This window comes from Alligator sinensis, unplaced genomic scaffold, assembly GCF_000455745.1.
Source record: "Alligator sinensis unplaced genomic scaffold, ASM45574v1 scaffold271_1, whole genome shotgun sequence".
NCBI classification, from domain to species: Eukaryota; Metazoa; Chordata; order Crocodylia; family Alligatoridae; genus Alligator; species Alligator sinensis.
Genome location: NW_005842633.1, coordinates 717,150 through 745,133, shown reverse-complemented (window position 1 = coordinate 745,133; position 27,984 = coordinate 717,150). Strand labels below are relative to the sequence as shown.

The 27,984-nt window shown below is 41.3% G+C and overlaps 1 long non-coding RNA gene across 1 annotated transcript; it reads left to right on the top strand.

Moving 5' to 3' along the window:
* The first annotated feature begins 2,656 nt into the window (after positions 1 to 2,656).
* On the top strand, positions 2,657 to 26,063 carry LOC112551860. The gene is made up of 3 exons (XR_003096183.1): positions 2,657 to 2,766; positions 24,741 to 24,818; positions 25,906 to 26,063. It is a non-coding gene; the product is annotated as an uncharacterized LOC112551860 (long non-coding RNA).
* The last annotated feature ends 1,921 nt before the right edge of the window (positions 26,064 to 27,984 follow it).

Genomic DNA, 27,984 nt, shown 5'->3' with positions numbered 1-27,984 from the left:
AGAGAGGGCAGGGGTTATCTTCTTTCCTTCCTCCGCTCCTGGAGACAATAGTTAATTCAGACTGCTGCATCAACAAAGGTACCAAACCTTGAGGGTTCCACCCATGTCAGTTCATGATCTACCTCTTCTCAAAGCACCCAACAGAATGAGTAGAGCTAGGTCACCTTGTTCCAGTAAGTGTCTGCTGAAACAGTAGAAAAGGGATGTATAGGCATCAGCAGTACCCTGGCCTGGCAAAGGTTCCTTCATGCAACTTCTGATGTCTAGGCCTGGTGGGGATCATTAAATATCATGCAGATTTCTTGAAGGAATGTCTCTCAATCCTGGAAAAGAAGGCTTTTATGCTCCACCAGTGGAGAGACCCAATTCAGGGCATCCCCATCAGGAAATTTATGATGAGGCTCATCTGTGCCTGATCCCTAGAGGAGATTGCAGACTGGACTAGAAAAAAAAGGTGGCATTGCATAAGTAACCCCCTGAAGCAGTACCAGCCCCCCATTATATCTTTCAATTAGCAGAAGAGGGACATGGGACTCTGTGAGTGGACAGTGTTCTCCTCGCATAGCTTACATGTCTCCGCATACAAGTGTGGTTATTCTCATCAGACGAAACAAGTGGGTTCAGCTGGTCTGACCTGGCTTTCTGATCTCTCAGAGTTGTGGCATCCATGTGGACAGGTTCAAGGGCACCAACAGGGGATCAGGCTCCATGCCATACGCTCCGCACCAAATTGGTGGTCTGGGCACACGGTCATGCTGGACACTTCCTGTTCCTGCTCAAGAGACTATCTGGGGGAAGTAGTGTCAGCTGACCATGACCAGCCACAGTGACAGGAAATGGTCAGAGGTTTAGGCCTTATGGAAGCTTCAAGACAGCCTTGCTCAGTCTGGGTGGTTAGCTTGCTGGGTGGCAGGCCAGGGTGAGCAGCCATACTGGCCTGGCTGAGTCAACAGATTTGAAGCTGTGGCCTTACGATTAATTAGATTACTTTTTGGTGCATTTAAGATCTGTTCCATTACTTCCGTATTTGTGTCCCATCTAGTGATTGTTACTTTAGAACAGGGGTGAACAACCTGTGGCATACATGAAACAAGTATCATGAGTGCTTGCTTGCTGGGTGTCAAATACAAGCTCAGTAAAGGAAGGCTTGGAACTCAGGCTGCATATAGGAGAGTGGGGGCAGGACACTTCTGGAAGAGGAAGGGGCACCACCAGGAGGAGCCAGATTAACTGTTCCCTGATCCTGCAGACATGAATCCTCTCTTGCCATATACAACTGTGGTGGTTGCAGTTCCAGGACCCAAACTCTATCAGGTATACTCTGATGGACAAGAATCAGAGCAGCACTTGGGAAAGGCATGGGGATTAATTTATACAATGCCTGAAAAGATAGGCCATCACTACTTTAGAACCTTTTTGGGACTTTGTTGAAAAAATGTATATGATGAAATAGTTTTAGAGAAAATACTTTCCCTTTTTGACTACAATTTAAAAATGTTGTCAGTTGATTGTTCCTGATTTATACCAGGGTCAATAAGAACAGGATAAGGCCTATTTTTATATCCAGACTTGAGAGTATGAAAAATAAAGCCATACAAGACAAATTTAAATTTAAATTTCTTGTTTGTGCTTTGTCTATTTTTTCCTTTTATTGATCCTTTTTATTTTATCTTTTTTTTCTTCTTTTTATGACCTTATTTAGATCTTCCATTTTTAGTTTCCCTCTTTTCTTTTTATTGTACCCTTAGAGGCTTGTGCTCTATTTTTTCACAGGTAATATAAGGCTTTCATGTGTGAAGTAAGCGAGTAAGATTTTGGTTATTTATGTCTTTTAAAAGACTCATATGTGATGAAAGACTTGTAATGGGACTTGTACTCTCTGCCTAACTTGTTTGAGAGTATTGAACAGACTTGTAAAACACAAAGTTTTCCTGTTTTCAAGTAACATTTTTGCAGTGTTGAGGAATACTATTAAACTACACTCTATCCAGCACCTTTCACACAAATTGTAACCCTAAACTCTTCATTATTTTATGCTGTTGTAGATCTCTAATTGAACAACTGCAAAGGAAGAGATAAATGAAGGGATATAAGTGAAGGATAAAAGAGACTTTTCCACATGTGGCTTCAAGGCAAAGAGGAACAGGAAATCCATTTAGACAGCATGAACAGTAAAAGCAAAGGCTTTTGTACCAGTGAAAAGGAATCCAGTGGTATATGAGCAGAGAGAGGGAAATAAAACCCAACAAGATTGATTTTATATGTATTCCCAAATAAATGGAAATATGTAGCACATTGAGAAGAAAGGAAAACTGAGCTTAGAGCTGTACTAGAGGTAAGGCTGAAGCAATGTTGCCAACATAACTGTAGGCAGATTTTGAAAAAAAGAAAATAAAGAGAGGGGGGACAACTAGCATTTCATGGTATGTATTTCTTGTTCAAGAGAAGCACTTCTGTTTCTTGAAATATTTTAACAGAAGTATTTTCAGATTAATTTTAGACCAAGGGGTCAGAGGGTGATGAGAGGAATGAATCACTGAAAGTGTAAGAAGCTACTTAAACTGGAGAATCATTGGTGTAAAAGTGGTGGCTAAATAAGGAATGGCAAAAAGTAGTCTCTCACTGCTTTTAACTTCAAGTACTGACATTCTGGGAAAAGACAGCAGAGAGATGAGAATTGAACTCTGTGGGCTGCTAAAATGGAAGTATTGCCAGACAGAGAGAGCAATTTAAGAAGAAGAGGGAGCCGAACCATAAAAAGGGATTGTAAGTATCTGCAGGTGAGCCATGAGGAAAGAATGGTCTGAAGTGTCAAAGATTTTTAAAGCTGTAGAAAATGCAAGGTAAAATGGGATTGCTGACAATATAACAAGATTTGAGAGGCTGCATGAAAAGATAGGAAGCCGACTGGATGGTTAGAAGGAAGGTCCTACAAACTAAAAAAGAAGTGGGGTGACATACTGCAAAATGTGTGGAAGAGAACAATTAATGAGAAACGATATTTGGAGAAACTGGAACTTAACATGAAAAAGTGAATTCCTGTTTCTATAATGGCAGCTATCTAAAGACAGGAGAAGCACATTAAACATTTTGTAATGGAAACAAAACTTGCTAGGACCTTTGGAAAGCAGAAGCTAGGGAACTCAGTAAAACTAAAATGTCATGAATACAATATCTGACAATTATCAGAACCTGACATATACTGATTCCCATTATGTGCAGAAAATTCCATCTCTTCATACTTCATCCAATTTGATTCTTTTCACTGTTCTCCTTTAAAACTGGGGTTCAATTAGGTAGTCTGGCAATAGGATCAATATTACCAATGTCACTGTGGTATTTGATTGAACAAAATCTTGCCTAGCTTATCATTAAAATTGCTGAATTCTTATTGCTAGAACTGAATTAATTCCTGTCTTTCTAATTTGATTACATTTGTGGATTCTCCTTGCATTTTAATTGTCAGTAGTTTTTGCTCTGCCCTTCTGCTCTGAATTGTTAAAACCTAAGAGGATGCTTTGGTTGCACTTTTCATTTTCATAGGTATCTCAATTCATGGCTGCAAACCTGTTTCTTTTCTTTGTCCTCCCCTCCCCTTTCACTAGGAGAATGCTGTGTAGATGGCAATGTCTCATTTACAAGAAGGCCCCAATAAAGAAAGTTAATAGCAGTAGAGCTTAGGTCTCCCAACACTTCTGATTTAAGAAACTCTTTTTACTTTTGGACAATCCTGTCATGATACTATGTGCAACTAAAAAAAAATTCTCATCTGACTGTATTGAAAAATCCATTTTTGTTCTTATTCACAGGATTGCCTACAGATTCCATGAATTGCTTTTGGGTATTAAGATAAACTAAGACATTTAGATGAACTAAGGAGGAAAAAAAGTAAAAAACAGAGGAAACAGAGGAAATATCAAACTGGGTCAGAACACAGGTCCATGTGGGGTCAGGCCAACTCTCAGGATCTCAATATCAAGCTGTTAGACAGGAGGGTGTGGTGTACAATTGCACAGGCACTCATATCACTGATTCAAGCACATACACACCCTAATGATAATGACATGGAAACATACACAATGCACACATATACACACAGGTTAAACACTGACTCGGGTGACAGTGTGTGTGTGTGTTGGTGCTTGTGGTACCTATGCTTGGGGTGCTTGGTAACTAAAGAGCAAGTGACAGAGATCAGGGAAAAAGGCAGTGGGGATGAGGCAATAGCAGTGGCACAGACTGGGGGGAAAGGCAGTGGGATTGAGGCAATAGCAAAGAAACAAAAGTTTGCAGGCAGAGAGGAGCTCAGGATGGTTGGAGTCACAGGAGCATGGGACAGGTGTTGGAGGTGGTGGTGATCCAGAAGCAGGAGAGGGAGAAATGAGACAGAAGTTAGAGGGGTGATGAGCAGAGATTGGAGCAGGGCTGGAACTGTAGTAAAGCAAAACCCAACTCAGGGTTCCAAATAACAGTTTTATTAAATAAACACTGTACTGTACAGCTTGGCTCCCACACACACTCACACAATGTTAGCAGGAGAAAGAGACTCAGTGGAAGGGTTGGAGTCCGGGTAGGGGAATAGAAACAGAGTCCATGTCCTTGGTTGAAGAGAGGATGGGGGTGATAGCTACCTATCCAGGCTGGGAGGGGGTCCTCGATGGCCAGTCGGGGTCTTTCTCCAGCAGGTGTTGTCCAGAAGGGGTCACCGGCAGGGCCTCTGGGTTGATAGGCAGCATGGCGTGAAACAGGTCTGGTCCAGGTGAAGATGTCATCCCAAGGAGTCAGGTCTTCACTACCCCTTTTTATGGGGCAGACTACCTCTGATCTCCTATAGGGAGCGCCTGTCCAGGCAATGTCAGTCCTGTTCCAGAGGGTTCCAGATGTTCATACTGAGCATGTACAGCCTTGGTACAATGGCAGGTTGCCTCATCTTTTGTTTCAGGAATGCGGAGGGTGGTTCCAATGGCTGGGTCATTGGTCTAGGTATTTTCAACGGTATTTTCGATGGTGGGGTGATTTAATAGGGGGTCCTGCTATCATTGTGTTTCACTCATCCATTAACTCTTTAGTTTCAGACACTCAAGGAAAACCAATTTACATAGGAGGGGTAGGTATGAATCATAGTTGTAACATATTGCATAGGGCAGGGGACAAGGTGGAAGCTTGACATTACTTTACAGACACAGGCCTAGATCATACAGTATTAATATGAAACAATAGAAATCAATGCAAAAATGATAGGAATATAATATATAATCATAATACAATATACAATACAATAATACTTTATAATACAATATAACACAGTAAAAATCAATACAAACATAGCAGAACACTATTTACAATATAAAAAAGGAGCTTATTAAAATAATATCATACAAGAACTTAGCTTAGCTTACCTAGTACTACTTGTAATCACTTATACGGGATAGAGAGGTCAGTGAGAAAGTCAGAAATGGTTAGGGGAAGGGGAGGGAATGTATTTTTAAAAAAATTGAAAACAAGAAAAACTGGGGCGGGGGGCACGTTGCTACACATGTATCCAGTATCCAATAATCCAGTATCTTTGTATTGCACAGTGGCAGAGAATAGATTCTGAAGGGAAGTGTGTTTTATGCAGGGCATATTTGTCCCCTTGCTGCCAGTTATAGCTTCTAGAACTGAGAGGAGCTTGCAATAGTTGTGAAACTTGAAGAAATTCAAAAGACACAGAAAATGGAAATAGTATTCAAACCAAAGCTTCCAAGGTTTTGTGTTAGTCTCAGAGATAGTGTGTGTGTGTGTGTGTGTGTGGGGGGGGGGGGGGGTTCTTGTTTGTTTTTTGCCACTGAGTGGTAACAGTAGCTATACTATACCATGAGAGAAGAGCTTTTTTGGCTAAGGACAGACATTCAAAAAGCCTGAGCTTGAATTGATTCAATCTTTGCAGGTTATTCTAACCCACCTAGGTTAAACGGGTTTGCAACCATACAGACATTCCCTCTGGACTGCCTGCAGTGCTTCAGCATAGAAGCCGGAGGGTACTAGAGCAGCCCTCCCTTCCCTTGGACAATGCTGAGCTGAGGGAGGGTGTGGCCCGGTCCTGGCAGGACACTCTGATTAGGAAGGGGCGTAAACCCCTACCCTGGCCTGCACCATCCCAGGCTTTTCCATGCTCACTGCTCTGGGTGGGAGCATTGCCAGATCCTAACCCCCAGGTAGTACTCTGAGGCAAAGGGGGGCGGGAGGGAGGGAGGGAGGGTGCAGTGCATGCATCTGTTGATGATACTGAGCTTTTCAATCTCCCTCTCCCTGCTTCTTCATACTGTCTACAAACCTGACAGGGCTGCAAAACAGCAGGGGGATGATAAAACTAGCAGGGGGCTGATAATAGAGTGTTTATCAGCTCATCAGCAAAACAAAAGTCTCTCTCATGAGTTCAAGCTCTTCTTAAACACCTTTTTCCAAGGAAGGGGTAGAGGGACATTACTAGCTGACCTGTTGATTAGCTCCAAAAACCTCCAAGTAGATACTGCTCTGTCCTCCTGTCCCAATGAAATTGGGGACACACACAGACACCCCTCAGCATTAGCTAGCATACCCCATGCCTAGGGTCAATGGGGCTGTGGTTCATGTTGTGGGAGAGGGAAGGGAGGGAGAGGTTGATCCTTGCTTGAGCAGCAAGGTGGTAGGGGCAGGGGGAAGCCAGGCAAAACTTGCTGTACCTGCAGTCTCCCCTGGAGCTCTGGCTAGGGAGTGGAGGGGTTAACCTGTTCTTTGGAGTAGACAGCCCAGCCCAGGGCTGCAAAGCATCCGGGATGCTGGAGGACTCAGGTTTAATTTAAACCAGGAAGGGGTCTGGGACAGACATTGCATAAACCAGTTTGACCCAAATCAATTAAGTATGATACTACATTCAACCAGGTTTGTCTTAAACCAGTTTCAGCTATTTTGATACTGGTGTATTTGCAATGAACTTATGTTCTGTTACAGGTTTAAGCCAGTTTTTGATCACTTTATTTGATCACGGTTTGTGTGTCATGTCTGTTCCTAGCCTTCCTGATAGAGCTGGATCTCCTTGTCCTCTACATATAAAGGCCTGTTGAATTTTTACCAGCTGAGCATTTTATTACTCCTTTTTCAGATTTAAAAATCTAATTACATTCTATCTGCTACCACTTAGTGATCTCTATACCGATAAGAAGAGTAACACCATTGGCAGAGAGATTAAAATATAAAAACACAACAATTATCTCAAGATATAAAGATAATGGTACTTAGAAAAAAATTAAACTTTTTTTTTCTCATTTGATAGAAAAATTAACAATATTTAAACTCCTTTTAAAAACAGATCATTGTTGAAAGTGCTTAATAATTTAAGAATGTAACATTTTAATTTTAATAGAGACTGACTATATTTTCTTTAAATATTAATTCTTGATATAAAAGACAATTTTTAAAACTAACTTAACCTAAAAGAGTTCTTTTTTCTTACCATAGGATGAAATAAATTTGTATTTTATGGATGTGTCTACACATTGCCATAGTGATGCACTACATCACCATATGGCACACTACAGCAGTATAGTGATCACATAAGTGTACACGTGATCGGCAGCTACTTGACTGTATCAGCACACTCCTCCCATTTTAGCGCACTACTATGTCAAAGTAGCAGCAAAATCTATCCATACACCATGCACACGGTGCAGTACAGTACACGGTTACTTATTTCCAAAAGGAAGTACTGAAGCATGGCACCATAACAACATCACCAAATGGTGGCATGTAGACACACCCTATGTGCTCTCTCCTTGCCCTGCTTAGGAATCCACACAACATTTATTAACATAGAATGAAAAGTATGATGGGAAGAAAAGGAAACTGGGGTGAGGGGGACTTCATACACAAAATCCTCTACCCCTCCCTACCCCAAATTATTGCCATATTAATGTTATGATTTCTAGTTAAGGGGTCACAGACATTTAACTCTACCTTCTTATACATACACATATCTTTGTGTTCATAAATTTGAAAGGAAACATTGTGATGAGCTATATTTGAATATAATTTGCATTTTTATTTCACAATAATGTTAGAGTAAGGTGACAATTTTGCACATTATCAGGTGCATTATCTATTTATAATACATATATAAGCACACACTGCTTAGTGACAATAATATATATTACAATTATAATGCATGTATGTATATGTGTATGTGTGTGTGTATTTATATATACAATATGTGTATATATATAAAATTTGTCACTAAATTCACGAAGCAGTATTGCAAGAGATAGCACTGATTGTATGATGCTGCAAGAGATTACCATTGAATGAAATATTGGCAGCTGCTGATGTGTCATAGGCAGAAATGTTTCCATGGTTGCAACTACTTATAGAGCTTCAGTAGTGTTATTAATGATGGAAGTTTTCGCTGTAAGGGGAAAGTCATAAGATGACTTCTCCTTGCTTGTCATTGGAAAATCTGCTTGGGTGTGGCAGTAAGAGACAATTGGTTTGTGGCTATTTTATTCCATTGGCTACTGTCATTATTCTTGCTTAAACTCAAGATGCATTTAAAGTAAGATCTTGTCAACAAAAGACAATTTGCCAATTTCCACTGACTTCAGTATAAGTTATACTGGTGTAAATGGAAGTAAAACTTGTCCCATATATTTTTTTTAAATACTGTGAATAGCGTTGTCATGAATAAATTGTTTCAATAACTATATTGGTTTTTATTTTGCTTGGTTATTTTATTTAGAAGTTCAGCAAATCTGTCTCACTCCTAATTCATTCCATATAATTCAGTGATGAACAATATTACAACACGTGATCTGATGCTCTGAAATTTGCCTAGGCAGCTGACATGAAATACCACAGTCAACCTAAGACCTTTATTTTCAAGCTATTGCAAAGTATGACTCAATTTGAACCTCATATTCTGTTATATTATCAAACTGGCAAAATAAATTATGACTTTCTTGAGACCTTTTAAAGTAGTCTGTACTTCATGAGCAATGCATGCTCCCAGAGGCTGGGGAGGCACAGTGACCACCCACAGGTGGCCACGGTGGTGTCAATGGTGGGGGGTGGGGGGGAGCGCCCACCAGTGGTTGGCAACTGCCCACAGGCACTGGCAGCTGTGTCGGTAGTGAGGGTGGGGGGGAGAGGGCAAATGGCTACCACCTGCAGGTGCCGCTGGCAGCATCTGTGGCACTTCTGTCAGGGGGCGCATGTGCACCTGTGTGCACCCTTTACACATTGCCAATGCTCTACTTCCTCCGATGGGGAAAAAAAAAAAAAAGCAAAATGGCATCCATATCTGGAAACAGCAAAGGCATGGAATAAAAATTAATAGATATTAATGTTTAAAGGGACAGTTGCAATCAACTAAGCTGGCCACCTGTGCAGTTTAGGGCATAGAATTTCACCTAGTAGACTCAGATATCTGCATTTTGGCTCCAGTTCAACCTATGATTAGTCTACCTTTTTCAAAAATAGACAATTTGAAGTGAAAAATTCATTTGATAGTTATTACATCACATTCCTGAGAATCTGCTCCGCTGAGTACTTTTCTTCACTGTTTATTTATAGACACATACACATTATACACATACACATATATATTTAATTTAAACCTTTTGGGCATGTCCCCATGAGTGAGAATTTGTGTTCCTTGGGGATAACTAGCAATGGCACATTTGTGCTGCTGCTAGTTGTCCCCTGGCATGCCCCTGCACACGTATTCTGGAATATGGCAAGTTGCCCCAGCTGGGTTGAGGAGGCTGAGGCCAGCACCTGAACTGGTCCCAGTAGCCTTATCTGCAGCCATGGGGGCTTCCCAAGGCTGCAGTGGTGGTGATCCAGGCATGCAGAGCCTGGCCGGCAGCCAGAATGTGGCTCTGGCTGGTCAGGCTCCAGTTCTGGGTGGTGCACACTGCTGCCACATACACTTCCTCATGTTCTTCTGGCATGGGAAATCCTGGTTTCTAAAAATGCCACTGCACTGCAAATTAGCATGGTGAACACAGGCATGTGCAATGTGTGCAATTTGTGGTGCTGAAGACAGGTTGGCAGTACCACAAACCACATGTGCATGCTTGTGGGGATGCACCCTTTGTTTTCAGCATCAGCTACTGGATCTTCTTATGCTCTTGATTTGCTACATTAGTGTTCTTGTGGATTATTTTCTTATAAATTTATGTTTTAGGCAATGATGAAGAAGCAACAATTAGTTCCATATTTTATGCTTACATTTTCTATACCCTTGTCCATGGGTAAAACTTTCTATAAGCCTTTTGGCAATAAGGCATCAGAATTCAGATACCGGTATTAAAAAAAAATCTGACTAGTTTCTGCTCTCTAGTTGACAAGTAATACATTATGAAGAGAATTTAGAAAACAAAAAAACAAAAGCCCTCATTTGTTGAACCTTTTTTTTAATGGTTAGATGTCAACATTTTAGAAAGCTGACTTCCTATTATTTGATATACAGCACTTTGCAAAACAAAAATATACACTTACACTTCTCTGTGAATAAGTCCCATTTGATTTCTTTCTTTTTCCCCTTAACTTCTTTCATTTGCAACTGTTTTTACAGGTCAGTTTTCTTTCTTTGTTTTTGTCTCCTATATTAATATATGCTTTTCTCTTTTACAACTTCTGTTCCTATGATGCTACTGAGTTACCAGCATGACATTGGTCATCATTTGCCACTTTCCAGAAAAATTAAATATCTGATTGGCCTGCCAGGAATGGGGTGTTTAGGAACTTGCTAGAATGGGCTTTTAGTTATTCTGCAGAAGATATTTAGAATGGCAAGAACAAAAATGTCACTAATTCATGCTTTTCAGGGGGGGGGAAATGCCCCAAATGTTCTGTATAACTCTTATGAAAGTTAGAAATGAAAAATTGGTAGTAATGAGTGTCAGCAAAAATCTTTTCTACCAGAGCTATCCCATACCAAGCATGTACTCAGAACTTGTCTTTTTAGTGGTTTTGTTACAAACTATAAAATGCAAGTCCAACATAATCAAAATGTTTTTGTGAAAGGTAAACACATTCTCAGGTTTTATTAGACATATAATACATTCTGCAAACCTTTACAAATTTGAGAGGCTTGCTCATATTCAGAAACTTGGTTAAATACTGTCCAACAACTTGTAGATCTTGGCAAAAACCATTGCAGAAATAAGTCATTTTTTTGCTAGCACAGGACATTTTATCTTCCTCAACATTTGTAGATGACTCAACACTTCAGTGACAATAAAACTGGTGTGGTGACCCTACATTTTTTATCTAGCTGTGCAATGCTTAAGCAATCATTCAAGACAACTGTGTGTGTGTGAAGTGGGAGGGGGAAGCCTTCCAGTTTCTAAAAAACGTATATTTGTGCTGGGAGATGAAATTTGTTTGTTAGAATATTGAACAGCAGTTTCAGCTGAGCTGGGCAGATCACACAGATATGAAATGCAAGGTATCTTATTCTTTCAAATTAGGTTTTGTGTTTAAAAAAAGAAAAATAGAAAATGCCTTTTCTGCCTGTTAATTCCTCCTCCTAGTCTTTCTCCAAATGTATATAATGTTACTATGATACACCGGTTACCCAATATAATTCAGTAATAAATATATGTTAGTAATAGTAAGAGAATAAAAATCTATACAAAAATAAATCCTTAGCTGTTGTTATAACACTAACATAAGGTATGTTCAACAATCTATGCCTTTCAAACTAAGTCACATGCAGGTTAACTGGTTTGTCTGACTGTACATAAGGACTACTCTAAGTTATAGACATCACTAGAACTCAGCAGTCCTTGACTTCTGATCACCTGTTCAAACCATTTAATAGCTCTTTCTTCTAGTGCAGACTGGCTGAATATCAGTGTTTGACATCCCATGTAACTGGCCTGTAGATTAAGGGTATAAGCTTCTAAATATAATGTGCATACTCTTAATTGTGCTTACGCTGCATGCACACACTGGACAATATGAGTGAATCTACATATGCATGTTACTGTGGAGTAGTATAGCAGGTATCCTGGTTTTCTATGTTTAAAAATCCCAAGTTTTCTGATTTAACCCCCCTCTTCCCCGTCTGTGATTTTCTGAGATTAAAATGAAACACCACTATAGATAGATAGATATCAGTTGAACACAATATTTTATTTATATATTTACAATTTAAAGCAGTTTAGAAGCCCCAGTCTTTATAATAGAATAAATTCTAAATGCATATATATTTTGGCATTTGATTTTGGTTTTTTAACATAGAAAATCAGAGCACCCTCTGCCTGCTTTGCTCACCAAGATGCAGGTCTAGCTGTGGTTGTCCCCACTGGTGCTCTGTGGCACTGAGCGGCCCTGATATGCTGGTGCATTTCTTAGAAATGTTTAGCGAGATCCTGTCTGAAGTGAGAAGGTGAGAGGAGGGTTTGAGGAGTGAGACAAAGGTAATAAAAATTCTGTTTTTTGCAGGGCTTCAATTTTTTGAATTGGAGCAGAGTTGTTTAGCTAGGAAGATGGCAGAGCTGAGAAAGAAGAGAATAAATGTGGGGAAAGTTACTGAGCATCTCTGGAAGATGTCATATGACCAATGTGAAAGCAGGAGAACAAGAAAGATGTCTGTGATGAGGAAGGGCTGGAACATGTCATTCCAGAAATGGCAGTAGAGGAGAAGTGAAAGATACAAAGATGTAGGAGGCTGATGCACTGAGAGAATAATTTGTTGTTTTGACTCCATACACCTTCTACCCTGCCATTCTTCCCAGATGAGCCAATGTTAAAGTGAACGGGGCCTGGGAAGTTGATCCAAGGAGGTGTGCTAGAATAAGAGAGCACTGAAATCACGGAGTATCAGCTGAGTCTGAGGTACAAAGCCAATTGTCACTACAGATTTGTGATGGAGGCAAACGGACGATCATAGTGGTTCAATCTAAGGATAGGAATAGGTAGGGCAGGAACCAAACAATCCAGAATGGAAACAGACAGACAAGGTAACAGGAGCAGAGAAAGGCAGGTGTTAGACAGGGATCTGGGTAGGAGCAAGATACAGTTCCAGATAGGCATGGTGCAAGTCAGAACTGGGCAGGGGAAGGCACAGGTGTAGGCTAGGCAAAGATGCAGGCAGGAATTTAGGGAAGGATCAAGGCACAGGATTAGGTGACACCGAGTCTTGTAGGCAGGCTGGAAGTATATGGGCTTAAACGAAAAAAAGAGACAACATGGTAGGCAGGCAGTAGGATGGAATAAGAGAGATGTTATAGAAAGAAGGAGCAAAACTCTTTGCCAGCCCCAGTTCCTCACTTTGCAAAATTGATTAACTTAAATTATGTTGGTAACAGACTCTCATTCTTATTTATGGTTACTTGTGCCGTTTCATTTTTTAAAGCATGGTTTATTTGTTAAGCGGTAGAGATGACCAGATACTCCTCATTATATGGAAAAAGTCAGTAGCAATGTAACTATTTTTCCTTCCTGTCAGAAGAAGGAAATGGTTCTATGTTGATAAGCACACAAACAACTTCACTGGGATCAAAATATGTTGACATATTTTACATTTTCTCCAGATTTTGTAATGACGTGTTTCCCAAGTGAATTTGAACACCCCAGAGTCCATTAATAGCTGGAAGAACAAGTTGAATACTGTCAGCAGTCCTTCCAGGCAGCTTGAGATATAAGAACTAGTGGCCTGTCTAAATGATTATAAGCAGATATCCAGGGTATGTGAGAACTATTCTTAAATTAATCAATAAATGTTTAAAGTTTATTTAAACTCCTTGAAAATAGGAAGTGTTCTATATGGTGACTACCAAATAGCATCTATTTGGTAGTCACCATATAACACTCAGGTAAATGCTAATATTTACCTGAATCCAAAGTAACATTGAGTTTAAGATTTCTCCCCAATAATTATATTTTATACATGTTAAATCATAAATGTATTACAATTTTCCATGTGTAGAATTTGACCCTCATATGCCTTCCTGCCTCCACTAGCCAGGCATGTCTCCCTGCCACCTCTATCCCTGCCTTTTGGGACTCAAGTAAAACTGAGGCTGCTGTTGCTTTCAGTCAGACTGAGGTTTGGCTGTAAGAGAAGCTTACAAGAAATGTATATGAATGTGAATGTCTTACCAACAGCTATGTGTGTATGTTAAATGTTGTTGCTACAGTTACTGCTGCAGATTAGGGGTTGGCAGCCTTTTGCAAGGGTGGGCTGGAGCTTGTGCCCTGGCTATTGCTGCAGACTCTACCTGGAACAAAATGTGGGGCATGGGAGTGGTGGAAGATATCAGTTGTGTGTGATCTTTGCAGTTTTGGGGCTGGAGGAGGAAAGGTCTGGTAAATCAATCCTGTCCACTCTTGCCCCCAAACTGGGGGGATCTTACTCCAGTTATCAGCCCCTCCACTTATCTCACATGGACATGGCCCAGCCCCATCTCTCCCCAACCCTACTCCCTCTGTTCCAAGAGACTCTGCCCCCCCACGACCCCCAATTCCCACAGACCCACTGTACCTGTGTTCTGGCTATTGCTGCAGTCTAGAAGTCTGCACCACTTTGAGCAGCTACTACCAGATTTCCTCTGCAGCAAGAGTAAGCTCAGATGCTGCAAAACAGCAGGCTTCATAGTGAAGGGGAGTCCGTAAGAGGGGATGGGAAGCATGGTGCAGCTGTATGATACCAGTACCACATGTCAGAATGGATCTCCTTGTGCTGGATCGGATCTTTTTTGTGGGTTGGTGACCTCTCCTGCAGATGTTTTTAAAGTCCAATATTGCTTCCATTTAACTCTTAGGAATTTTTCCTTTAATGGAATTAAGATATCACTGGATGGATAGTGTTAGGAGAAGCTGATCAATTTTAGCCAGCGCGAGAAATCACTTGAGTTTTTTTTGGTCTGTGTTCTGGATTCATATCTTCCAACATTTATTTGTGCTCTCTCTCATCAGTGTTGCTCAAAGGGAGTGTTTCTTCCTCCCAAACTCATCTTTAGAAGCCATCTGTCTTCTACATGATGCTGTTTGCTTCTAGAATGCCTTAGATTTATTCTTAGAATGTTCTCATGTTCTTCAATTTATTCTTTTCATTGTGCTCTATTTGTAAATCGCATGGTCGTTTTTTTTTAAGCTTGTTGCCTGATAATATCAAAGATGAAGACCATTCAACAGCCGATTATATAAATATAGACAGTGGCATCAGAGAGGATAGTTAGCCATTTGTAATGGCTGTAGGTAGGAAAAAGACCACACATTATGTCTGAACCTACATGCCCATTCAGTATTTCTAGTTTATTTTGGTGAGTTGCTCTTTTTCTGCATCACATGAAATTTCTACAAGCATTTTTTTTGTTAAAAATTAGACTTTTAAAGTAGAAACCAGTATACCTTTTTGCATGAATAGCTAAACCATTGATTTCTTGCTTTTGATGCCTAAGAATTGATCCCCGTTAAATGCAACATTCTTTTTTTTCTTTGTCCACAGAAGATTAATTCTCTCCATAGTTCTTTTTGGAACGAGTATTCCCTGAAATTGTTCAACTAAATTAAGAAACGATTATAGGTGCCACCTCCATGCCTCATCTCAGTTGTTCTAGTGCCATTAAAGCCTCTCTTCACTGAAGTAGCGTAGACTGAGAGAAATTTTCAAGATCACTTGACTTGCAAACAATCTTTTAGCAGAGTTGTTCATCTCTCAATGAGCCTTGACAGTGTGGCACATTAGCCCCTTTCCCTAAGCTATTCATTGAAACTGGTTGAATTTTAACCCCAAGTGTTAGGAGAAGAGGGAATATTCAGCCTTTTCTCCTGAGGTATTCAAAGTCACTTGCTCTGTGGATAATTTTCTGTATATCCTGAAAAGCCAGCTCACAGCATTCAGGAGGCTTGGAAAATGCACTATGTCCTAAACATGGCGAAATACACACTGTATTTTAACAAGGTTTGATTAGAAAAACTGATTTAATAAAATTGTTTCAGGTGACTGTGGTCCTGTAACTTGCCTGCAGTCAACTGAGAATTCATGGAACAACAGAGGTAGCCCCTTGGAAACTGCTTTTGAAGACTCAATAAAGGATTGTTTTCTTTAATTTGTGGAGAAAATGGCTAAAAATGGATATGCTGCATAGTCATTGGTTATTTTCCTGGTGCTGATTGTGACAGGGGGCCTCCCGGGGTCGATCTCCACGGCCCGCCCCCTGCCTGGTGGGCAACCGCCCGCCTATCTCGCCCGCCATGCCTTCGATGATAATTAGTTCAATTAAGATATTAATTAAGCGGGAGGCTACCCATTGTAATCCCCCTGATGCCAGGGGGGCGCTCTGCGGCTCCGACCTCCCCTAATACCGCAGCCCAAGCCTCGCAGATGGCATCTAGGTTTTCATCTCTTCCGGCCCCCACGCTGGGCCCCAGACTCGTCCAAACAGGACCCCTCTATGATCCCTCCTGATCAGGCGGCCTCTCCGCCTTCATCCAGGCTCCTAGCCCCCCCGAAGCCCTTTTCCCCTCTAGGGTGTGGTCCCCCCGGGACCTTCAGCTAACTGGCCCTGGCCCACCTCCAGGCCAGTCAGGACCCCAGGCCCCTGGCTCTTGGGCGTCCCTCGCGGTGGGCCCCTGGCCCTTTTGACCCTCTCTGGTCCTGGCCCCAGCATGGGCCAGTTGAGGGTACTATCTTGTCGGGTCGGGTCTCAAGCCCCTCTCTCTCTCTCTCTCTCAGGGTCCGCCCTCTGGGCCCCTCCACAACTCATGGGGTTACCCACCCGGTGGTGGGAGCTAGAGGTTAAGGCACCCCGACCCACCTTTCACCGGGGTGATCACTGGCCTGGCATTTCCTGGGGGCTCCTGCACCACTGAGAGCCCCACCAGACCACCCACTCCCAGCAGGGTGCAGTTTCAGGTCATGCCCAGGACCAGGAGCCTCCTTACCAACCCCTTGCAGCTCCCCCTTACCTCCAGGTCATTCACAGCAGCCCTTCAGCCAGACAATGTTGCTGCCTGGCCTCTTGCAGGCAAACTTCCCTGTTTAAATAGGCAGCCGCTGTCTCCAAAATGGCTGCCCTAATCAGGCACCTGGAGGCTGCCAGCTCCAGGCCCTTAAAGTGGCAGGCACACACAGTGCACTGCCATACTGATAATACAGAACTGTAAGCTATGATTACTTTTCACTTATAACTGTTTGGATTATTTGTTGCTGAAGTCAGAGATAAGCATTTTCTTTACAGCATAAATTAGATGTATGTTTATTTTAGAGTTAAAGACATACTCTTATTTTGCTGTTTCCTTATTTGGAGTTTTCCTTATTTAGAGACTCAAGGGATTTCTTTGAGTTAACCTTAACTACCTTAGCTACCTTTCATACATCTGTCTCTATGGGTGCGTAAAACATTACATTACATACATCTACCACTGACATCACAGTTCCATCAACTAAAATGCACTATATGCAAGCATTCACAAAATTTCAACCATTAAAAAAATGGCCAGTGTGGTGGAAATCTCCACTGTATCAGACAAGGCTGAAGTGCCAACAAATTGCAGTTCAAGCATCTGAGTGAACGCTTGCATACAACTCCAATTACACACAACCACAGTATCCCAGAGTTCCCTACTCTGCTTCTTCCCCTCCAGGGAAATACTCTATGACTCAGGCCATACTCCACTGCTGCACCCTGAGTGACATCCCCTCCCCTTGACAACTCAGGGACTGGAAAGTCCAGTCCCTCTCCATAGTTCAGAGGCTGTGGAGATGTCGAACCCCACGAAGTGCTGGGGCTGCACTTGCCCCCATCCCAACCCCAAGTTTACCCCCTGGCCCATCCCCACCTAGACCCAGACCAATCCCTGACCTTGTTGACCCTGAGCCCCTTTACCGCCCCCAACCCAGACCCTGGCTTGTCTCTGCCCCCACTATCCTTGTGTCCCTTTAACCTGCCTGTCCCTACCTGGACTCTAGCCCTGCTATCCCTCAGCTCCCTTAATCCTTGCCTCCCAACCTTGGACATGGCTCACAACTGCCCCTGTGGTCCCCAGAGACCATTGATCCCCCTACCTCCACCTGTATAGCTACCTAACCAAATGATTCCCCCTATCTCCTCCTGTCCACCCCACAGAATCTACATGGAACAACATGTGGGGGGTGGTGACAGGTCCTAGTTGTGTGTGATCTCTGCAGTTTGGGGACATGGGGAGGTAGGGTCTGGCAACCCTGTCTCCTCTTGCCCCCAAACTGTGGGGATCCTGGCCCAGTTATCACCCCCCACCCATCTCACATGGGCATGATTCATCCCTCCCCAATCCTACTCCCTCTGTTCCTGGAGACTCTTCCCTCCCCCCGCCATTCCCACAGATCCACCCTTCCTGTGTTCTTGGAGTCCCCATCACCTCTTTCCCCCCCACAAGAACCCCTTGACTGCCCCCCACTCCAGGCTTCCCCTGACAGCCTGACAGCTGAGGGATGGAGAGAGTATTGTGGGCGGGGGGGGCATCCCTTGAGGCATTAGCCAGTAGGCCTTGATGTGCTCCTTGGGCCTCTGTCATCTGTAGTCAGGAAAACAGAAGAGTCTGCAAACCATGCTGAGATGTGTGCTTTGGGATTGGGTGCTTTTAGCATTGCAGACAGCCTGCAATACTAAAAGGAGGGTAAGCCATCAACCAGTTGAACTTCAACAGGTTGTTTTGAACTTTTGCACACACACTAAATAAGGATTATAATTAGTGTTGGGCAATCTTAATTTAGCAGTATCTTTTTTATATTTTCAATAAACCTAGTTATGAAAAGTCATTTAATATGAATTTATAGTTGAAATTTAAAATGATTACCTTATATTTATTTTACAATCATGTTAGCTTCTGTTAAATACCATATTTGCCTGATTCTAAGATGAGGGGTATTTTTTTACCTCATTTCACATGGGGAAAAAAATCCCCTCACCTTAGAATTGTGTATGAGGGTTGGGGGGAAATGTGCTGTGCAGGCAGCTGCTGTAGTTCTGGCCAATACCTCTGCACCCCCACATATCTCCCCATCTCGTGCAGCCCCTGCTACCCTACCTGCCCATCCCTCTTTTCCTTACATTTGCTCAACACCAGGTTTCATACATGCTGAAGCTTGGGGGCACTGAGCAAGGCCCCAACCCAGTCCCATAGCAGCATAATGCAGCATCCATCTCTGTTATGGGGGAGGGGTTGGCACTATGCTCAGTGCCCCAGGCTAGAATAGGGACAGAGCCTGCCACATGAACAAAGGGTAAAGGGTGGGGGGAGGAGGGAGGAATGGAGGAGAAGGAGGGGGAGGGATCAATGGAGGATAATCTTGAGAGGGTCCAAAGCAGAGCCACTCATATGGTTAAGTGTTTACAGGCCAAGCCCTAAGATTAGAGACTAACGGACCTGGACCTCTTCAGTCTCTGCAAGAAAAGGCTGAGAGGTGATGTTGTGGCCACCTACAAATTCACTAGGGGGGTACATCAAGGAATTCTAGATGCTCTGTTCACCAGGGCACCTCTTGGGGTAACAAGAAACAATGGTCAGAAACTGACAGAGAGCAGATTTAAGTTAGACATCAGGAAAAACTTCTTCACAGTGACGGTGGCCAAAATTTGGAATGGGCTTCCAAGGTACGTGGTGCTCTCCCCTACCTTGGGGGCCTTTAAGGGAAGGCTGGATAGGCGTCTAGCTGGGGTCATCTGACCCCAGCACACTTTCCTGCCCAGGCAGGGGGTCAGACTCAATGATCTGTTGAGGTCCCTACCAACCCTAGCATGTATGAATCTATGAATCTATGAGGCTAGAGGGGAGAGGGTAGTGGGGCAAAGAGGCTGGGGGAAGAACAAGAGGAGGAGCAAAGGCAGAGGGGGAAAGGGAGGTGAGACTTTGGTGAGGCAGGCATAAGCAGGGGGCAAGCTGCTTTACTCCCCTCCCTGCACCAATAAGTGGGATGAATTAAAGCTAACCCTCCAATAATTAGATTCTATACATAGAAAAGTATAGCACATTTATAAATATTCCATGTTTAGAATCTAATTAGTGGGGAGTCATCTTAATTTCAGAGTCATCTTAGATTTGAGTAAATCTGGTGTGTTTATATATAAATCCCCTTAGTATTATGCGCCTCCTGTATGTTGTGTTGTTGACATATTAGCTTTAAACCATGAGTGTAATGACATCTGCAACTCCTTAGAGCTGTAGTAGACTTCTTAAATGCCACACTACCTTTTAATTGAAGTAATGGTAAAACAGAAGTACAGCTGGGATAGTTCTATGTATTGCTTATTATTAACTCCTTCAAGACTTCCTGCTGTTATTGTAGTAGCCATTAGAATATTCCATGTGGCATAAGGGAATGGCCAGGTAGAGAATGGGGCTAAAATCAGGATGCTGTAAAGGTGAATATTAAGCTGTCTTTGCACAGGAATCTCTGATTTGCATTTTCCGCAGTTTAATCATAACCAAGGATGTGACAATAATTGCGGATTTGAATCTATGAGATACTGTGCTCTCTACTTATAGTAGTATAGTGGTAATGTGGGACATGAGTTTAGACAGTTGGTTAGTTATCATTCCTATCGGTAGAGACTAGTATAAATTTAATCCCTCAAGCTCAAGTAATGACCCCCATTCAGCTCCATTTACCCTTATCTTTTTGGAAGATAGTTTCTGCAAGAACATGTCCCTCCTGAGCCTAATTTCTTTCACTGTGCTATGGAAACAGAATTTTGCATATGTATGAAAGTCCCAAATAGCACAAGATTTAAAGGTGCATGTCATATGGATAGAATTAACTTTTCATTTCCTGTGGTCTTATTTGTTTTGATTATATTAACTATCATATTCACCACATACAGATTCCTCTCTTATGCAGCTCCATTGAAATTACTTAGGGAAAAATATGTCCCTTTGCAGATTGCATTTTCTGTATCTGAATAGGTTATTAAATATAATTTTTCAAAAATAATGTACCACCAAAAGCATAGCATATACAATATTCCAGCATATCATTACTTTTTAAATCTTAATTTCTAAATTTTCTGATTCTTTTTTTCCTTTTGTAAGCTGCCAATGAAGTGTGAGGTGAAATGATTGTTTGATCATTCGATGAATACTGAATTTCACCATATTGTTTCTCTTTTTGTCAGATACAGAACTAAAGTCTAGGGCCAGATTAGATAATATTTAGGGACAGTATTTTGTTCCTCCAGATTAAGTTCACAAGTCTTTGCCCCTCAAGAGAGCTCAAACTTCCCAGGTTTACCCTCTTTGTAGATGTATGGCTCCCATATAGTGAGAATACGTGCAGGCAGGAGAGAACAACACAAAGGCTTATGGAGGAGAGTGCTGAGGAGGGGATGGGTGGCTCAACACAGCTGCTTGCCACTTGATCCCCATGCTAGTTCACTCTGGGCCAGACTGGACCTTCCTGTGCCAGATCCAACCTCTTCACAGGCTGGATACAGTCTGGGGAATAGTTTACCAAGCCCTAGTTGAAACTACTATGAACTGGTTGCTTACTGAATTGGACCATTTTGCCTAAAAAATAGTTTTTATAGCTTCATGTCAAATTGTAAGGCATTATCAAGTGGGGTTCCCCAAGCATCTGCTCTGGCACTGGTTCTGTTTCTATCTTCATTTTTAACTTGGAAGATGGAATCGAATATGCACTTAGCAAATTTGCAAATGACACCAAGTTGGATGAGTTTGCAGGAGTTTTAGAGGACCGAAGTATTATTCAAAATGACTTTGTTAAATTGGAAACATTATCTGACATAAGTAGGATAACACTCTTTTAAAAGAACAGCTTGTTTCACAGTTAGTTGTTTTAAGAGGAATATCAAGCAGGTTACAGAAAGTGATTCCTCAGCCCTTTTTGGTGCCTATGAAGTCTCGCCTGGAAGCTGATGTCCAGCTTTAGGCAACATACTTCACGAAAGACATGGACTAATTGAAGAGTCAGAGGAAAAACAACAAAAAATATTAGAGGTGTATAAAACATGACATATGATGAGAGGTTGAAAAAAGTTGAGATTGTTTAGTCTGGAGAAGAGAAGAAGGGAATGAAGAGGGTTTTGGAAAATGTGGCAATTAGTTGTTCTTTTTGTCCACAGGAAAGAGAACAAGATGTAGTGGCCTTAAATTACAAGAAGGGAAATTTAAGTTAGATTTTAGGAAGAATTTCAAAATAAAGGTGTGATTAAATGCAGGAACAGATTAGGTAGAGTAGTTGTGGAATCTCCTGATTGTCAGTTTTTAGGTAAATATTTGTCTACATATTTTACGCAGAATGATCTTGCCCTGAGAAGGAGGTTAGAGCGCATGGCCTCTTGAGGTCCAATGGAGGCCTATTTTTATGATTCTATATAAAATATGCATTTCTATACTTTCCAAATCACTTTTCTGTTCAATATAAAAACCTGTGTTAATATTTAGTAGAAAAAGTGAATCTCCTCTGACCACTTCAGATTTATTGAAAATAAGAGGTCATTAAAATGTGAAAGAAAAATAGGAATTATTTGTATACATCAACTACCCACGCAATCCTTGATTTAAGACAATAATGTGGCATGTTTAGAAAGTTTATTTTATCTCCATATAGGAGATTCTCTATTAATGTCTCCTTTCCGCTGGAAACAACATATTCAGGCAATTGCACAGAAAAGCTGTGAGCTGTATCATCTCAAGGGTGAAAGTGTATACAGTACAGCATGTCCTTATACTCTGCTCCCAATCAATACACAGTTTGATTTCACTCAGTTTTAGAATGAAAAACTAATTGTAGCTACACAGTCAAGGACCCTGACCCAAAACCTCTTGATTTTTCCCCCCTTTTCCTTATTCAATCACAGTTCAGGAAAGGACAATGAGCAATAACTACAATAGAAACAAAAATTATTAGTCCTTCTGTTTATTGAAGGTGTGTGCATGCTTGGTCTTGTTCACATACACATTTCTTTTTCCACTTACGAAAGAGAGAAATCATGCATGTAACAAAATGGCATCCTACCCACAACAGTTATTGCAGCCCTTTACACAAAGAAAACAATCAGTAATAGTGTTGGGGCTCCTGCATGCATCTCATTCATTAAAATGTCTGATGTGTAACCAAAATATTAAATGAGAAAAGAAATGGCATTAGTTTTCTGTAGATCACAAGTCAAATCAAGTCAGCCTTGAGGCCACTGCAACCACTGGGGAACCCCAGCCCTCCTTTAGTTGATTTGGTTTGCATCATTGGTGATTCTTTGGGCAGAATGACCTGGCGGTGCCCATCTCCTCTCCAGGTACGGATGGCCATTAGCTCACAGGGAACTCATCTGCCCTTTGACAGACCTTGTTTTCAGTCCTGCTGGGTGTCCATACACCTTCCTCACCCTGGCTATATCTGGTGCGGGTGATGATTTAGCTGCTGACAATTCAACCATGGAACAGGCTGTACTGGTTTACATGATACCAGATAGCACCAAGAGAGGCCTGGCTTGACAATGTCTATAGATCACAGTGACAGAGAAACTATGGTAATAAATGAGATGGAAGAGGAGGCTTTGAGGCATACCCAACCTGTGTATGACCTATTGTAGATGCCTTCAAGAATCCTGGTTAGGCAACTAGTAACTTGGGCATCTGAAACTTGTAATTCAAGAACTGTCATTATACAGTGGCATAATTATGTCTGTTTAATCTAAATAATGTTGCAAGTTTCTTTTCATTATCTGGTGTCATGTCCTGTCTTGGAAAATGTGATTTTCATAAAGTACTGGCAATAATAAAGTTTAGAGACAGTGAGTCATTGGATGAAGAAGTCTGGGTCACTTGCCTACAATGGCCGTGCATAGACGAAACAAGAGGCATGTGTGCGCGACACTTTAAAGCGGGCTAAATGCTTTTGCACCACTTTAGTGGTGTCAGTGTTTGGACACCTTGGCAGTGTATTGCACATTAATTCCAGCCACTGTAGGAAATTCAGTGGCGTAATGCGCCTTAAATTACTTGGGGTGCAGCAAACTAAAACTCCTCTGAGGAGTTTTAGTTTGCTGCCCCTACAGCCATGAAGTGAAGAACCGGACTCCGTGCAGCTCAGGGGCTCTGCAAAAAGCCCTTCAGACAACCTGACAGCAGCCCAGGAAAGCAGCTCTACCCAAGAAAAGTGGCAAGCCTGATCTTTTTTCCCCCTCCCCTGAAGCCTGCCTGCCTGAGCTACCCAGGGCCCTGGTGCTTCCCTCCATGGCTGCGGTGTCCCCTGGGACTGCCCAAGCCAGGTGCCTGAGGGCAGCTGCTGCCTGGGGGGGGGGCGGGGGTGCAGCTGGCACAAAGGGAAGTACCAGCCCCCGCAGCCCAGAGACTGCTCTGCTTGCTGACTGCTCGCCCTCCCCTCCCCTCCTCTCTGGAGAGGGAGATAAGTCAGCAGGATGTGTGCATGACAGGGGGGTTTAATCAGCCCTAAATTGGAGCATTGTTCATTAAAAACCACCACTTCAATTCAGGGCACCCATTTCATCTATACACACTCAATAATCCCAAAGTGTGTGTGTTTTTGTGTGCTTAGTTACTGATTTACGTATCCATTGCCTGTGAGGCACTAGGGTGATTTGTGACAATTGTTCAGGTTAGAAAAGTTTCACTTAAAATTCAGTATATGATTTAGATGAAGATATTCGCTAAATTTGGTCAACTTATCACTTTCAGCCTTTCTCAAAAGCTTTGATTTTAACAAAGCTGTCTACTGTAATGCAGTCTCCATCTGATTTCTCTCCTCCTCATTCTAGGTGAATACAAACACAATAAATGTTATGAAGCAGAAGTTTGATGATGGGTCTTTAAAGGTGAACTAATACATTGAACAGGTCTGTTTATATTAAAGTTAAAGTTATATTAAAGCAGTGTAGCAATGTGACTGGGTGCCTGGGGCACTGGGGAAGTTATGACCTCTGTTTGCTGCCATGCTGGCAGCATGCTCACAATCACACAGCTTCCAGGAGCAGTCCTTGCCCAAGTCAGCGCCTAGACCCATTGCCTTCTACTTAGACCACTGGGTAGGTGGATAATGAAATAACCTTTTCAGTTTAGTTTGTGGCTTATTATGTGAACTTCTCATAAAAGACAGGGAAGTTTATTGTCTTCCTTCTGTCTTTAAGGCACAGCTAAATGAAAACTTCAAAGACTATACAAATAAGGCTTAGATCACTACATTGTAAAAAATCATTCAAATATATTTGTAGATTATTAATATAAGTTAAAAATTTTACATTCTGTTGAAATTCACTCATTCCCACTTTCATCACACATTGTCACTTTTCAAATAAAATAGGTATATTTTATTTTAACAGAAATAGGCAGAAATTATTTTACTAGTAGCCATATATAATATAAGTAAGAACTCCAGTATACTCGTTACTTACTTGTTCTATATGTTCTCAGTCCCTTTTTATAAAGTATATAACACATATGTCATATGGCAGAGGTCAGCTTCTAGGGATTACCCCATTACAATATCTTTTGTGTTTTTGCATCTCCAACTGGTTTAGATATGATCTTTCTTGGTGTCTTAAATGGACATTTTAAAATTCAAAGCAGAAAGTTTAGGATATTGATTCTCAAAAGGTAGAAAACACAATCCTATTTTTGAGGTCGAACAGGTAATTTAAAAATGTTGCTCTTGATTTTTGTGGATATTTCAGGCAAGTTCCCCTTCCTCCTATTCACAAAGTCTGTGTGCATGAAGCAGAGACATAAACCTAGAAATGCTTTTATAACACAGCATGTTGCTTTGAAATAACACAACTGGATTTTGTAGGAAGTGAAGGACATTCTTATTTTCTGTGGATACACTGACTTTCAGCCAGCATGACCCAGAGGGAATGGTATATTTTGAATAACATGTCACTCAGGAAGGCAACACAAGCTATCACTGTATTATTTTCTGCATTTCAGATTCTACAGCAGACTGGTCAAGGCCTACATCTGCAGTGACCACAAACTCTCTGCCTCACACATTTTGTTTGACCAACATTTGCTATACAAGTAGTTCTTGAACTGGTGGAAGTCTTATTGCTACTCCCTGCCCCCTGGTCCACCTAAAAAAAAAATCACATTCCTTGATTGGCTGTATGCTGGCTTGAGGATTGTCCTAGAACCATTCCTAGAAATAAAATTTTGTATTTGAAATGGTATCACAATTTTCAAAATGAATTATTCTTCACATTCACTACAAACAAAAACAACCCCCAAAACATAATTTCAGTAATGTTTTTCAGTTTCAATACCTGTCTGTTAATGTCTGTTAAATATCAAAAAGTTAATTGTAAACCCAGCGTATGCTGCTAATGATGTTGAGATAGCATTTATATAGCAAGAAGTTTCAAGACCCTATACAAACATGAACTAGCTAATCTATACAATGCACTGGTGAAAAAGCTAAATACCATTAGTAAAGCTGGTGAGCACTGCAATAAAATGAAAAAACATAAATTAGGTTATTACTAGTATTTAAATACGGTGTCTGATTCAAATTTGTTACACATCCCCTGTCACATTCACTTTTGATGAAGACTACAGTTAGCAAGCTTTTTGAAAAAGGTATACAAAATAGAAATATGCATATTGAGAGAAATCAAATTACAAATGCATAAATGTGTATAGTTAATTGGAAATATCACTCCCAGATTGGGTGAATGTTAACATGATACCATGTGATCTAAATTTGTTAAGAAAATTTGCTACTGTAGTTTGCCTTTATATACTGACAATTGAAAAGTTTACTGATGCAAAATTAATGCAGTAAGAAATTATTCATAAGAAATGCAAAGAAACTATACGTTTTGCCTAACAGACTGTGAGTAGAGAAATAAATGTGGTCATTCGATAATTCTTTCCTTTATTTGATTGATGCAACCCCCCCCCGCAAAAAAAAACAAAAACATTAAAATAAAAACTGAGTCAGAGAGGAAATGATTTTCCCAAATGCTCACAGTCTTTTTCAGAGATGGAACTGGGAAGGTGAGCTTCTGTACGTCTTGTCCTATGCTCTTACTATTAGCGCACACAACCAGTAAAATCTTTGAGGTCTTGTACCTGTTGGGGACATAATGGATGTTTGGATTTGTATTTTTGTAGCAGAAATTATTTACTATAAGAAGCTGGCTGGGGAAAGCTGATAGAAAATGGCATTGATGCTATGGGTGATTTTCTCTGCACTCCCTTTTTTTCTTTTTGGTGGGAAGGGGAGGCATCATTTTCACTGTTCAGTCTGTATGTTAACATAAATAAATATTTGGACAACGAAAAATTTATGCCAGTTTGTGATATATTTACATTGGTCTTTACTAGGCAATTTAAATTACTAGAAATGATACATTTAATAAATTTCTGTCATCCTGAAAGTATGGTTTCTATTTTTAATCAGGACAATTCTTTAGTTACAGTTGGGGGGAGGGGAATGGGGGAAAATGTGTCTGCTTTTAGATCCCAAGTTTTTTTTGCTGCAACCCGCTGCTGGGAGCAGAGTGCGGCAGTGGTCCAGAGGCAGAGGCGGGGGAGCTCCTAGCATGCAGCATGTCCTTTGCATGCAGCACTGCTGGCATTGCCTCTGTGACCCTCATGTGGGTCATGACCTGAGGTTGGGAACTGCTGTTTTAGATAGATACTATTCTAATTTAAGGGGAAAGAAAGTGAGCATTGAATTATGCTTTCTGCCCATCATTGCACAATGATATTTTGTTTTACAGGATGTTCCTTGTTCATTTACATCTCTTTTAATTGCTACTTCTGCATATGGGGCTTGTGACTAAAATAAATATTAAAAAAAATATTTGCTAGCTTCTAAAAACTGTGTTAATAGTCTCCCGTAGGCCTTCATTATACCTCATAACTTCATGTAACGCTATACAGTAGCATAATTAGAAAATGTCAGTACTCAGAACTCTCAAATACTTGCTTTCTTGGGGATGAGAAAGCAGCACAGTAAATGACCTAACAAGGGAATGAACTCAAGCCCTTTGGCTGTTGTCCAGT